The sequence below is a fragment of the Podarcis erhardii genome (assembly GCF_964252035.2).
Source record: "Podarcis erhardii genome assembly, chromosome: 2".
In the NCBI taxonomy this organism is placed as follows: domain Eukaryota; kingdom Metazoa; phylum Chordata; class Lepidosauria; order Squamata; family Lacertidae; genus Podarcis; species Podarcis erhardii.
Window position 1 is genome coordinate 117176787 of NC_138498.1, and position 14553 is coordinate 117191339.

The window sequence follows — 14553 nt, forward strand, 5'->3', positions numbered from 1 at the left end:
GTTTGGCGCCTGACCTCTCCACCTGGCTGGCGTGGCTGCAAGGCCAAACAAGTCGTTGGTCTGCAGGGCACCAAAAGATATGCCTCTTTTGGTGCTACGCAAACCAGAGGATTTCCCGCAGCCAGTCACCCCCACCCCAACTGGACTTCAATGGATCCGTGGCTGCCTGGCTCCGGTTTTGTTGGGGCCGAGGGAGTGATTCTTGAGCCTACTCTTGAGGCTACTATTCTAAGAGCTTATGTACCAACACTGGATGCTGACAAAGACATTACAGAAAAAAATTACTCTCAGCTGGGGAGCTTAACAATATGCGAGGTGACCCTTCCTAACTTCCAAAATCCTTTTTGACCTTCTAGGGCAGAGGTCGTCAAACTAAGGCCCATGAGCCGGATATGGGCCACCGGGCTCAGTAATTCAACTCGCAAACCTTGCGGACCCCGCTCGGTCAGTCCCTGAGCTAAGCAGGCACGGCGCAGAGGCCATTCCGATTGATACTGACTTCCGCAACATGACACAGCTTCTGATTGGCTGTAGGAAGCTCTTGCAGCCAGTCAAAAGCCGCGGATGCCTCTGGGCGGGCACTGCCGCTGGCACGGCTTCTGATTGGCTGCCAATCAGAAGCCACGGATGCCTCTGGGCGCCACCCCTTCCTTCCCGCTGAGGTGGCCGAGCATGGGCTCTGTGCCCCGCCAAGACAGAGAACGCCAACGTTGCCAAAGACGAGGCAGCATCAGCGGCGTGAGTGGCATAGGCGGGGAGGCTTTCAGGAGGGGGGATGCTTTCGGGAGGCGATGGGTCCGGCCCCCCACAAGGTTTGAGGTACAGTGGACTGGCCCCCTCCTGAAAAGATTTGCTGACCCCTGTTCCAGGGGGACAGTGGACATGATTTTCACTGCTCGACCGCAGAAACCCAGCATCGCTTGAGCTCTGCGAGTGCAGCTTTCTCCCAACTGAAGTGTACAGTGTTTGAGAACCAGGACATTCACAGGGAAATCAAAATGCCTTTTACAAAGCTTTTTTTTACAAAACAGTGGTACCTCGGTTTTTGAACAGCTTAGTTCACGAACAACCTGGAACCCTAACACTTCAAACCCGGAAATGAGTGATTTTTGGAATCCAAAGGTACTCCGTTAAGGGGTGCACTTCGGTTTTGATTGCCACACTTCCGTTGCCTGCTTGCTTGCCGCCCGACCTGGGCTTCCCTTACTCAGCGCTGGCTGCACCGGCCACTGGTGACGCCCGGAAGCAGAGAAGGGGGTTGTGGATGCTGCAGCCACGGTGGCAGCAGAGAGACCCAACGCCGGGGAAAGGCAGTAACATCCCTTGTCTGCTCAGCATGGCCTTCCCTCGCTCAACGTCAGCCGCAGCAGAAAATCCGGAAGCAGAGAAGGGGGCCACTATGGCTGCAGCATCCACAACCCCTTTCTCCGCTGCCGTGGCCGGCGCTGAGCGAGGGAAGGCCGTGCCAAGCTGCCACACCCTGGTACTGGGTCCCTCTGCCGCCGCCGGGACTGCAGCATCCACGACCCCCTTCTCCGCTGACAGATTCCCCTGCCGCGGCCGGAGCTTAGCAAAAAAAGACTGTGCCAAGCTGCTCCTCCCTGGCACTGGGTCCCTTTGCTGCACCGCGGCTGCAGCATCTACGACCCCCTTCTCCGCTTCTAGGTGTTGTCAGTGGCTGGTGCTGAGCGAGGAAAGGCCTTGCCACTGCAGCAACCACCCCTCCTCCGGTACCTGATGTCACCCACGGCCGCCACTCCGGGCCCCAAAGCAACGCCAAGCGACTCGGCCCCAGAAGTGAATGCCGCGGTATCCCCTCACAGGGCATGGGACGGCCAGCCCTGAAGAAGGGGGGAGGGGGGAGGGATCTGGTCTGGGGGGCGGGGAGAGAAGCCAACTGGCTCCTCAGAGAACTTCTGTCTCCCTTTCCTTCCCCCCCATTTGAACTCCCCCTTCACACACCCCGCTCACTTATCCCTCAAACGGCAATGGGGAAATCACTCACAGTTTTTTATACTGGGTAGCAGATTGAAGTTTGGTCTACTGCTTTCATTTTATGGATCAATGGTTAGATAGCAAAATTCATGTTAAATTGCTAGTTTAGGGGTTGTTTTTAATTGTCTGTAATGGATTAATCCATTTTGCATTACTTTATATGGGAAAGTGCGCCTTGGTTCTGGAACGCTTTGGTTTTGGAACAGACTTCCGGAACCAGGGTACCACTGTACTACAGCGGAACCTTGGTTCCTGAACAGCTCCATTGTTGTAAATTTCGGTTCCCAAACACCAAAAACCCAGAAGTAAATGCTTCCATTTTCAAATGTTTTTTGAACCTGAACATGCGACATGGCTTTCACTGAGTGCTAGAAGCTCCTGCAACAAATGGGAAGCTGCGCCTCAGTTTTCAAACTTTTCGGAAGCCGAACGGGCTTCTGGAATGGATTTTGTTTAAGAACCGAGGTACCACTGTACCAACTGTACTGTATGCTTGTGAAACATGGACCAGTTATAAACACCATCTCCAACTCATGAAAAGATTCCATCAATGGTGTCGCCGAAAAATTTTACACATCACTTTGGAAGATAGGCAAACTAATGCCAGTGTACAGTCATACCTCGGGTTGAAGTAGATTCAGGTTAAGCATTTTCAGGTTTCACTCCCCGGCGACCTGGAAATAACGGAGCGCGTTACTTCCAGGTTTTGGCACTCGCACATGTGCTCAAAATGACATCACGCACATGCGGAAGCGGTGAATCGCAACCCGCGCACACGGGTTGCGTTCACTTCAGGATGCGAACGAGGCTCCGGAACGGATCCCGTTCTCATCCAGAGGTACCACTGTACTGGAATAATCACCAGTGTTGAAGCAATGATTCTTCCACATCAGCTTTGTTCGACTGGTCATGTCGTGTGGATGCCTGATTATCGTCTTCCAAAGCTACTCTATTCCCAACTCAAAAATGGAAAGCAAAATGCTGGTGGCAAAAACAACAGGTTTAAAGACTATTTCAAGGCCAATCTTTAAAAATGTAGTATAAAGACCAACAACTTGGAAACACTGGCCTGCGAGTGCTTCAATTGTAGAAGAGCCTTTTAGCAAAGGTGTCAGTTACTTGAATTCAGGACAAAAGGGAGAAACATGCTAAGAGAAAGGCACACTTAGCAAACCCTCACCATGACCAACTCCAGCCCGGAAGGGGGGGCCGCTAGGGGCGCTTTGGAAGACAGCCGGCAATACCATCTCTCCGGCTCACACGAGGTAATTAAGAGGCTAATGATGGGAGTAAATTAGCCTCCCAAATTTTCCCAGGGGATGGGGAAATGCTGCCTCGTCCGCGGTTGCCAATAAATCACCCCTGAGTTCGAAAGAAGGAGGGGGGGGCACTGGACGGAAAGCCCTTGAGTGAGTTTTTTGATCTCCTGGACACTACTTCTAAGTGCGATCCTAGTTGCATTGCTCAAGATAAATAATTGGAGAAGAGTAAATGCAAATGTTTTAAGCGAAGGAAAGACTGTACTGATTGCTAATTACATCGACCACTGAGAAGCTGAGTGACAGGTTGGACCGAACAGAAGCCTACATCAAAGAAGCACAGCTGTCGGTATGTTGAAACGGATCGGAAAGGGGGGGAACTTTTCTCTTTTTCAATATGATTTACCTAACAACCCCCCCCCCAAAGAAGAACCGCCACATGATTGATAGCAAGTGAGATGGGAAAATAAACTGTGTGGAAACAAAATTATGAACCAAAGGCTTTGTTTTGCAGAAGATCTGGAAAGGAAACGAAAGGCTTTTGGTGTAACGCAGTTCTAATTGGGAACCACCATTATGAGACAGACTTGGTTGCAAGATTTACAGTCAAAGGGGGTGAGGTGCTACAGTTTTGTTATCATATCTGAATTCCACGGCTGAATTGGCTACAACTCCCCTGGAAAGGCTGATTTATGGAGCACCTGGTCTGGGAAAGTTAATGAGCAGACGCTTAGACTGTAATTTATGGGAACTGTCGAAATGGTGCCTGCCGTTTGAATAGGACTTTTGGATCAGCGTGAAAACCCACACAGGACTATAATAATGTTTGCTTCAACTCGCTTGTGGAGATAACTCAAAGGTTACTAAGAAGAAATGATAACAAGAAGATTGGATGACGGGATTTGTAAAGGGTAACAATAAAGAGATGGAAAGATGGGACTTGTGAACATCAAAGCAGCAGAAATATGAGATGATTGGACCCTTTCTGAACTCGAAGCATGGGTACCCCCCAACAAAAATTTAAAATTCGGTTAAATATTTGGAGTTTATTATGTATTGGTATAATTTGGAATTAATGTGATATGATTGGTTTGTCAATTGGAAATTTAATAAAAATTATTTTTTTTAAAAAAATAACCAACTCCAGCCCGGAAACTCATGTCCCCACTGTAGAAGGACGTGTGGATCCAGAACTGGCCTCCACAGTCACTTACGGACTCACTGTTAAGACTGTGTTCATGGCAGACAATCTTACTCGGCTATAAGTAATCACCAAAGAAGCTGACAGCTGCACCTAAAGGCACAGCTAGGGGCACACAGGTGCCCGACCCTCCACTGCTGGGGATGCTGCCAAGGAGCTGAGACTCAGAGCCCCATCAGCACTGCAAATGGAGAGCAGCTCATTCTGTTGCTCCAATTTCTTAAGCAGCTCTTGCAGCTTCCGTACTTTGGTGTTGGTGATGCCGCAGCTCCCAACAACACTGTTACCCTTTGGAGCTACAGCAGAATAAGCATAAATCACCTGATGGGTGAGGTAATCACTGGTGCTAGGTCAAACGAGCCAGTTGCGGTGGTAACGGCACAGAACTCAAGCTCTATCTGTGTGATTAATGTGTGTCAGTTCTGGAGTCTTAGAGTTAGGGCAACAGGGAACCTCTAGTAATAATACCTTTATTGTCAATGTACAACCTGTGTACAGTGGTACCTCTGGATATGAATGGGATCCGTTCCGGAGCCCTGTTCACATCCAGAAGCGAATGCAACCCACGTCTGCGGGTCATGATTCACTGCTTCTGCGCATGACATCATTTTGTGCATGTGCGAGCGGCAAAAACCAGAAGTAACGGAACGCGCTCAACCTGAAGCACATTTAACCCAAGGTATGACTGTACAATGTTGGTGTTGTGGGATAAACCACAGAGCCTAGGACTTGCCGATCAGAAGGTCGGCAGTTCAAATCCCCGCGACGGGGTGAGCTCCTGTTGCTCGATCCCTGCTCCTGTCAACCTAGCAATTCAAAAGCACATCAAAGTGCAAGTAGATAAATAGGTACCGCTCCGGTGGGAACGTAAACGGCGTTTCCGTGCGCTGCTCTGGTTCGCCAGAAGCGGTTTAGTCATGCTGGCCACATGACCCGGAAGCTGTACGCCAGCTCCCTTGGCCAATAAAGCGAGATGAGCGCCGCAACCCGAGTCGGTAACGACTGGACCTAATGGTCAGGGGTCCCTTTACCTTATGACTGTACAATGAAATTAAACGAGCCTTCCCCCTCCCACAAACACTCAATCTCATTGCACTCTGTGTGCTTGTTACACAGACACCACCTCACAAGTCAGTTTGCGCTATGTTACTTTCCATTCAACAGCCTAACAGCCCACGGATAGAAGCTATTTTTTAGCCTGTTGGTACAGCTGATTATACTTCTATATCTCCTGCTCCAGGGTATAAGATTAAAGAGGTGATGGCCGGGGTGTGAGTCATCCCTGATCCCTCTGTATCACTATGTAAAAAGATAACAGTTAAGGATCCCTGGATGGTTAAGTGCAGTCAAATCCAACTATGGGGTTGCAGCACTCATCTCACTTTCAGGGCAAGAGAGCCGGCACTGGTCTGTAGACAAATTTCCGGGTCATATGGCCAGCATGACTAAACCGCTTCTGGCGCAAGGGAACACCGTGACGGAAGCCAGAGCTCATGGAAACGTTTACCTTCCCACCACAGCGGTACATATTTACCGTATTTTTCGCCCTATAGGACGCACTTTTTCCCCTCCCAAAATGAAGGGGAAATGTGTGTGCGTCCTATGGGGCGAATGCAGGCTTTCGCTGAAGCCTGGAGAGCGAGAGGCGTCAGTGCGCACCGACACCTCTCGCGCTCCAGGCTCCAGGAAGCTATCCGCAAGGCTTGCAGGCGGCAGCCTGCAGCGCAGAGCACGGAGCGCCCTCCAGAGGACGCCCCGTGCTTCGCGCAGGTGTCAGCAAGCCTTGCGCACCCGGGGGATCTCCCCCTGGGAGCGCAAGGCTTGCGGGAGGCAGCCTGCAGCGCGGTGCACGGGGCGCCCTCCAGAGGACGCCCCGTGCTTCGCGCAGGTGTCGACAAGCCTTGCGCACCCGGGGAACTCCCTCCGAGAGCGCAAGGCTTGCGGGCGGCAGCCTGCAGGGCAGAGCACGGGGCGCCCTCCGGAGGATGCCCCGTGCTTCACGCAGGTGTCCGCAAGCCTTGCGCGCCCAGGGGAACTCCCCCCGGGTGCGCAAGGCTTGCGGGCGGCAGCGCAGAGCATGGGGCGCCCTCCGGAGGACACCCCGTGCAGGTGTCCGCAGTCTGCCGCCCGGTGCATGGGGCGCCCTGAAGCAGAGCGCCCCCCGCGCTGGGCAGACATCCGCAGCGTGGGGAGCCCTGCGGGAGTTCCCACAGGGCTCCCCATGCTGCGGATAGCAGCCTGCCGCCCAGCGTGAGTAACGCCCTGAAGCAGAGCGCCCCACGCTTCGGGCAGACATCAGCCAGCCCTACAAGCTCGGGGGACAGCGGGGAGGCGCAGCGCCGCCATCCCGCTGTTCCCTGACCTGGTTTTGGGGGGGAAATAAAGGCAAAAAAATTTTCCTTTATTCCCCCCCAAAAAACTAGGTGCGTCCTATGGGACGAAAAACATGGTATCTACTTGCACTGGAGTATTTTCAAACTGCTAGGTTGGCAGGAACTGGGATAGTACAATGGGAGCTCACCCCGTCGCGGGGATTCGAACCACTAACCTTCTGATTGGCCAGCCCCAGAGACTCAGTGCTTTAGTCCACAGCACCACCCATGTCTCTATGTATCCCTATATATTTGTGACAGAACTAGCCTGAAAGCTGGAACTTATTCTTTTTACCTTGGGAAAGACTGAAGAGAAGTCACCAGATTTTCGCGCGCCACCCAACACCCCAGGTGTAAAACCGCGCCAAAAACCACAAATCAAACGAGGGGTAAAAGGGGTGAAACCCAATCCATCCCTTGGTACAAATGGGACTTACGAGCACCCACAAACGCTAGGGGTGTGAAGTCACACAACAGCTTGGGGTTCCGACTCCCATGAGGATGGACAGTAGGAAATACCTCTGTCCCACACCCATATTCTCTTTGACCCTGAAACAGCCCTCTGGCCTGGTATGCCTTGCAGAAGGATGTGTGTGGAATGGCCTGTGGCAGTTGCCCCGCCGGAGGAGCCAGAGCAGCAGAGGACCATGTGCCAACGGACCAGTTTTATACATCCTTTTCTTTCTTCCCTTCTTTCCCTCCCCCCCCCACTTGCGGCCAGAGAGGTTGGTGGCGGCTGCCCCGCCAGGAAGGCTGGATCTATAGCCACATGCTGTTCGCGTGAGTCTTATTCCCCTCAGTCTATTGTTTTCTTTGGTTTTCCTCTCCCCCCACCCCAATTTCCTTTCCCCGTTTCCCCTTTCTTTTTTCTAAACCCGAGAGGGCTGGGTTCGCAGGTCAAGAAATGCTGTGCACCAGCTAATCAGCCCACTTGCCATCTCTCCCCTCAATGAAGTGCAAGAGTAGCGACCACCACTGACAGGCTCCTTGGCCCCCAGACCAGCTGAGGCCCAACCCGTGACAGCTGATTTGGGTGAAAATCATGCCCTTGACCCCACTGCCCAGCCCCAATAGAGGTCCAGGTCCTCTAAAAAAATTTATTTTTTTTTAAAAAAAACTATTTTAACTTTTTTACACATGCATACGTGCACCCCCCTTTCCCCCATATATCTATATAGTTTTTTATCATTTTTTAATTATTATTAATACAGTGGACGCTCAGGTTGTGAACGTGATCCGTGCGGGATGCATGTTCGCAACCCGCAGCGCCGCGTCTGCGCACGTGCGGGTTGCAATTCGGCACTTTTGTGCTTCTGCGCATGCGCAACCGCCGAAACCCAGAAGTAACCCGTTCTGGTACTTCCGGGTTTTGGCGGGTCCATAACCCAAAAAAAACGTAACCTAAAGCGCCTGTAACCCGAGGTATGACTGTATTCTGCTGGGAGCCGCCCAGAGTGGTTAGGGAAACCCAGCCAGATGGCCAGGGTATAAATTATTGTTATTGTTGTTATTTTGTGCGTGTGTAATTTGCTCCCGCCACCCTCTCTGGTCCCACCCCATCTGTGTCATGTTGATTTCTTTATGTGTCGTGTTTGTCGGTTGGTATGTTTGCCTGTCCCTCACTTGACTACCATACGTGATGCAGCCACTGCGCCCCAGGCGAAGTCCACGAACCAACCAGTCTACTCCTGGAAAAAACCACCCAAGAGAAGAAAGAGCAGCATATAGACACACAGAGAAAAAAAACTATAGTGGACCCTCGGGTTACGTTACCTTCGGGTAACATAAACTTTAGGTTATGAATGTGGCAAAACCGGAAGTGTGCTTGCCACTTGCACATGCGCAGAACAGGCACCTCGGTTACAGATTCCGTTCGTAACCGGAGGTACCACTGTACACAAAACCAACACCAGTAATCAAAATGTCTGGGAATCACAGCCCAAACATGACAAAGATATTTGCCTGATCCAAATGCTCTGAGAAAGCCACCAATCAATCAATACAGCAAGGAAACCCTCTGGGACTGTCTCACACGAGGAAGATTCAGATGAGCCAATACAGGCAACTCCCCATTTTAGGCAATTATGTGTATGGGGGGGGTGTTTGACCCCACATCAATGGGTCTAGAGACTGCCCGTCCCTGTTGTAGCTGAGTGGTTTGAACCACAAACTTGAAACAACTTCTGGAGATGCTACATCAGTACATGAGGAATGAAGATCAGCTTCAAAGGCCAGCCAGGAAATGCTTACTCTATAAAAGCAAGCAGCTTTTCAAGATATTTATTAACCGTCCAGATCCCAAAATTTTTGAAGAAAGGATCTGCTATCCCTGAAACAAGAGCCAAGATTGTGCCAAACACTGAAAAAACAAAATGTTAACTTAAGCCTGATTCGTAAGAGGATAGGAAAAACAAATTAAATTCCAGTGTGCTCTGCCTATTAATCAGCCTGGCGTACAGCTGAATACTTGAGATAAGAGGGATTACAAAAGTCCACAAAAGGCAGCAATGTTTCTCCCCACCTAGTTTTCTTTTTCCTTAATCAGAGTTATCTCTTGCATTCCTTGCCAAGAGCCCAAAGGCAGGAGCTTGCCAGAAAGCAACTTGCTCTGAGTCAGCCAGTCACAAAATGGCCGCTCACTAAGTCAGTTGCAAAATGGCCGCTCACTAATCAAGGCACAATTATGTTCTGAAGCCTTATGAGCCTCTAGCTATCCGCATACAGAACACAACAAGCTTTCATCAAAGCAACCAAATCCTCAAGGGGTTGAACTGCAAGCTACAAATGTTTTAAAATAAACATTTTAAGTAAATTTAACACTGAAAACAAATGCTCCAATGAAACATCAAGAGGAAAAAAAATATTATATAGAGTTTGATGGGGATTGAATTTTGGAGTTTCTACATGCAAAGTGTCTACTCTACCACTGAATGGCCTTTGATTTAGAAAAACCTTCAATTTTCCAGGCAGTTCAATGCTAACCACATTGCTTAAACAACAACCAGTTAATTCAAAAGTACTAAACTTGCCTTTTGTAGCACATGCTTAGCTATATTCCCTAAAAAACAAAATGCACACAAAATGCAGCGGCATAACGGGGGGGGGGAGGGCTGCGCAGCCCTGGGCACATTTTTTAGAGGGGGCAAATCCAGACACGCACCGCAGGCTCCCTCACTGGGCCTGGCTCCAGCGCGCAACTCGCACCCACCCGCAGCAGCTCCGGTCCTGGGTCAGATCCAGATCTGACCCGAGAGGCGGAAAGAAGGAGAGTCACAGTACTACTTCCACCCCTATCCTCAGCTGTGCAGTCCCATGCGAATAGGCTGCGGAGGCAGCATTCTCACACCCAGCCGTGTTGGGCACAGCGGGCATTTTCTGCACCACTGGGGGGAGTGTATCCGGTGTGCCAGACCCAGACTATCTAAAAGACCGTATTCTCCCTTATAAACCTTATAAGCCCTTCTCCCAGTTCCACCACCCTTACAGACAGGGGCGGCCAGATCCATTTTGCCACTTGTGGTGAAACGGGAATTGCCATCTCCTTCGCTTGCCCCACCACTGCACCCCAGCTCTCACTGAATTTGGCAGGAGCCAGAGCACTCATCTGTGTCGCTCAGCTTCTCCGCGGGGGGGGGGAGCAATGCTGCGCACTGGAACACCTCCCTCTTGGCAACACATGCGCTGCCTGGGGTGGGCACTTCACCTCGTCTCATGAACGGGTGAGCTCTGCTTAACGGCACACTTTGTGAGGACACAGGATGCTTTCAGACTTTGGAGCGCCCTTCCTCGAGAAGGTAGACTGGCTCCCTCCTTTTTGTCCTTCCACCCGCAGGCGAGGACCGTTTTATTCCAACAAGCCGTTTGGAATAAACTGTTTTTTTTTAAGGAAAGGGCTTTTAATAGTGCTGTGCTGTTTTTAGTATCTTTATGTTGCTAGATTCGTTTTTAATAAAGCCATACCTCATGTTGGGTCCGCTTCAGGTTGCGTTTTTTTGGGCTGCGGACTGCCGAAACCCGGAAGTACCGGAACGGGTTACTTCCGGGTTTCGGCAGTCACGCATACGCCTAATCGCAAAAGCGCGCTTTGCACATGCGCCAAATCACAAAAGCGCGCTTTGCGCATAAGTGCCGAATTGCAATCCGCGTATGCACGGGCGTGGGTTGCGAACGCTGCGGGTTGCGAGTGTGCATCCCGTACGGATCACGTTCGCAACCCGATCGTCTACTGTACTCTTTTGATTCCATAAAAGACTCAGCCCAAATTAAAACGGCACAGATAAAAGACAAAAAGCTAAAACTCGTAAAAGATCGTGATTTACAGTGGTACCTCAGGATGCGAACGGGATCTGTTCTGGAACCCCGTTCGCATACCCAACGGAACATAAGACTCGACGGCGCATTTTGCCCGCCGCTTCCGTGCATGACGTCATTTTGACCGTCTGCGCATGCGCGAGCAGCAAAACCCAGAAGTAACGCGCTCCGTTACTTCCGGGTCGCTGCGGAGCGCAACCCAGAAATACTTATTCTGAAGTGTATTTATCCCGAGGTATGACAGTAGGCCATATGACTCGGAAGCTGTACGCCGGCTCCCTCGGCCAATAAAGCGAGATGAGCGCTGCAACCCCAGAGTCGGTCACGAGTGCACCTAATGGTCAGGGGTCCCCTTTACCTATGACTGTAGTTACTTTTTACCTATGATCTTTTACGAGTTTTTAGCTTTTTTAAAAATCTGTGCAAGTATTATATAAGTAAACGGACCCCTGACCATTAGGTTCAGTCGTGACTGACTCTGGGGTCGCGGTGCTCATCTCGCTTTATTGGCTGAGGGAGCCAGCATACAGCTTCCGGGTCATGTGGCCAGCATGACTAAGCCGCTTCTGGCGAACCAGAGCAGCGCATGGAAACACCGTTTACCTTCCCGCCGGAGCGGTACCTATTTATCTACTTGCACTTTGACATGCTTTCAAACTGCTAGGTGGGCAGGAGCTGGGACCGAGCCATGGGAGCTCACCCCGTTGCGGGGATTCGAACCGCCGACCTCCTGATCGGCAAGGCCTAGGCTCTGTGGTTTAACCCACAGCGCCACCCACGTCCCATTGTACAGTCATACCTCGGGTGTATGACTGTACAATGCTTCAGGTTGAGTGCTTTCGGGGTGCTTCAGGTTGAGTGCTTTTGGGTTGCACTCCGCGGCAACCCGGAAGTAACGGAACGTGTTACTTCCAGGTTTTGCCGCTCGCACATGCGCAAAATGACGTCATGCGCAGAGGCAGCGAATCACGACCCACAGATGCAGGTTGCGTTCGCTTTTGGATGTGAACGGGGCTCCAGAACGGATCCCGTTCGCTGGGACCGAGCAATGGGAGCTCACCCCATTGCGGGGTTTCGAACCGCCGACCTTCTGATCAGCAAATCCTAGGCTCTGTGGTTTAACCCACAGCACCACCTGTGTCCCACTGTATACCGATGATCTTTTACGAGTTTTTAGCTTTTTCCTTTTACCTGTGCAATTATTGTATACCGATGATCTTTTACGAGTTTTTAGCTTTCTGTATTTTATCTGTGCCGTTTTAATTTATGTTATGTCTCCTCGAGTCCCAGGGTGCGGGTAAAAGCGGGATATAAATACAGTATGTTTAACATTCTCCTGTGGGTATGCTTAAGATTGCAAATTTAGCTATGGATATGCATTGCCATCTTTTACTTGTTTACTCAAAAGTAAGTCTTAAGAGCCCTGGCTCACCTAGTCCAGCATCTTGGTTCTCAAGCTCCTGATATTTAGGAGGAAACTCGGTTGGTTAGACTGAGCATGGTGTTGATGACGCCAATGTTGCAAAGAACAGCCTTCAAGTTCCTATTCAAGTGTTTAATATGATGATCACTACTAATAAGAGTTGTAGTAGTAGTAGTAGTAATAATAATAATGTTTATTACCTGCCCTTCGCCAGATAGTCCCAGGGCGGCTTACAGCAAATATGAATTACAGCATTGCGAAGGTTCCAGAAAATTAGGTCAGCCTTCGCACGGCAGTGTCACGTGGGTGGCAGTTTCCTTCCTAAAAAAAAAAAACAAAATCCGCACCCCGCGCGCGCCATTTTATGTGCTCCCAAAGCTCCTGGGAACGTTTTCTACTCCTTTAGCGTAGCTGTTTCTAAAAAGTAAATCGCGAGAAGCAAATTAGTATGGCGAGTGACCGCCTTTCCTTCCGCAAAGGAAAATCCTCTGGGGTTTTTCCGCAAAGGAAAAAAACCAAAGCAAAATAAAATCTGATTTTTACCCGCCCTCCCGCGCTGCTCGCGCCTTCTCCGAGAGACACACACAAAGAAACAAGGGGACCGATTCAGCCTCGTAAAAAAGAAAAAGGCTTGTCGGTTCCAGCGGCAAAGATCTGAGCGCCTTCAAATCGTTTTCGCGTTAAAATCGATGGGATGCTAAAGCCCGTTTGGCCCAACCTCCCTCCCTCCCTCCCTCCCCGCATCTCAAAACTACTGGCGATCTTGCATTTTTCCGGGAGGGGTAGCGCCCTGTTAAATCTATTTTTATTTTTTAAAATAGCATTTTATTTTATTTTATTTTATTTTATTTTATTTTATTTTATTTTATTTTAAATAAAGTCTGCGCAAAATAAAGAGGGGCAAATGCTCCATGAAACCAGGCTGAAGCCGCTCGAGTCTTGCATTGTTCAGTCTCCCCAGCCGTTTCCCCGCAGCCCGCCCCAAAAAAAATGACCCCCAAAAAGTCTTACTTGATCGCCTCCGGAGGAGATTCCCAGGCTCGCGATTTCACCAGGTTTCTAGCCCGACAGCGTCTTGCAAACTCGCGCCTTTATGGAGGTGGAAAAAACCCGACTTCTCGCCTAGCTAGTAGGAATTAAAAAGACCCTCCCATCTTGCATCTCGAAATACATAATATGTAAAGGACTTGGCGACGTTCCCAGGCACGCCGGTCTTGCTTCGCCCGGAGCATGTTGGGAATTGTAGTGCCGCCCAGCGCCGACTACGGGACGGCGAAGGGGCCAAACTTCCGGAGCCCAAGGAGGAGGAGATGACGTAATCATAGAATTGGAGTGCTGAAAGGGACCGCGATCTAGTGACATCTGCTGAACAGGTACAGAAATCGAAACCATGTGGAAACCATGCTCTTTTAATATTTTATTTATGCGCAAGTACACAAACACATGGGTGTTTGTTTGTTTGTTTTTGAAACCCAATAAAACAGCATGTGGCAAATATGAAATAAGCCATATTCCAGATTTATTTCAAAGCAGAACACAAGTGCTGCCAGGATAATAGAAAGCCATTGGTGGAAATAACTGTGTGGGGTGATGGTTCATATTGGGCTAGGGTGGACTGACTTAGCAATAAACTGAAACCCACCCACCCGCCGCAATATCCCAAACACACACTTTTAGGCTGGGAAAATTCTTGATAGAAAATGATGAGAAGTGTTATAAAACTGGGAGTATGGTGATAATATCGGGAGTTCCATAGAAAATATAGGAATGTTACAAAAGAAGGCAAGGTTTGTCAGATTTGCCACCAATTCCTATCTTCCCACTTTATGGTGGTGGTGGTCTTCTTATAGAATTCCCTCTGAGCTCAGGCAGACTTCAAGAGGGATGACATTTCAGCATCTATTCAAACATATTACTGTAATTATCCAGTTCCTTTGCTGGTGTTGCTGGAGATTGTTATGATCTGAACTCTGGGTTATTATCTGCATCTTT

The 14553-nt window shown here is 49.9% G+C and overlaps 2 protein-coding genes across 5 annotated transcripts in view; one reads left to right on the forward strand and one right to left on the reverse strand.

Annotated features, from left to right (window-relative positions):
- The window catches only part of LOC309336501 (uncharacterized protein), a 53955-nt gene extending 40211 nt beyond the window's left edge, over positions 1 to 13744 (reverse strand). The window contains exon 1 of one of the 3 annotated variants that reach the window (XM_081852334.1): positions 13573 to 13744. The gene's annotated coding sequence lies outside the window, so the exon portion shown is untranslated. Of the gene's footprint in view, positions 1 to 12761; positions 12885 to 13572 lie in introns of those variants that run through there. The other 2 variants (XM_081852332.1, XM_081852333.1) reach the window with 2 other exon arrangements.
- A 103-nt stretch (positions 13745 to 13847) lies between these two features.
- LOC309336723 (uncharacterized protein) overlaps positions 13848 to 14553 on the forward strand; it is a 45839-nt gene continuing 45133 nt past the window's right edge. Inside the window, exon 1 of one of the 2 annotated variants that reach the window (XM_081852958.1) lies at positions 13848 to 13934. The gene's annotated coding sequence lies outside the window, so the exon portion shown is untranslated. The remainder of the gene's footprint in view (positions 13935 to 14553) is intronic. The other variant, XM_081852956.1, reaches the window with a different exon arrangement.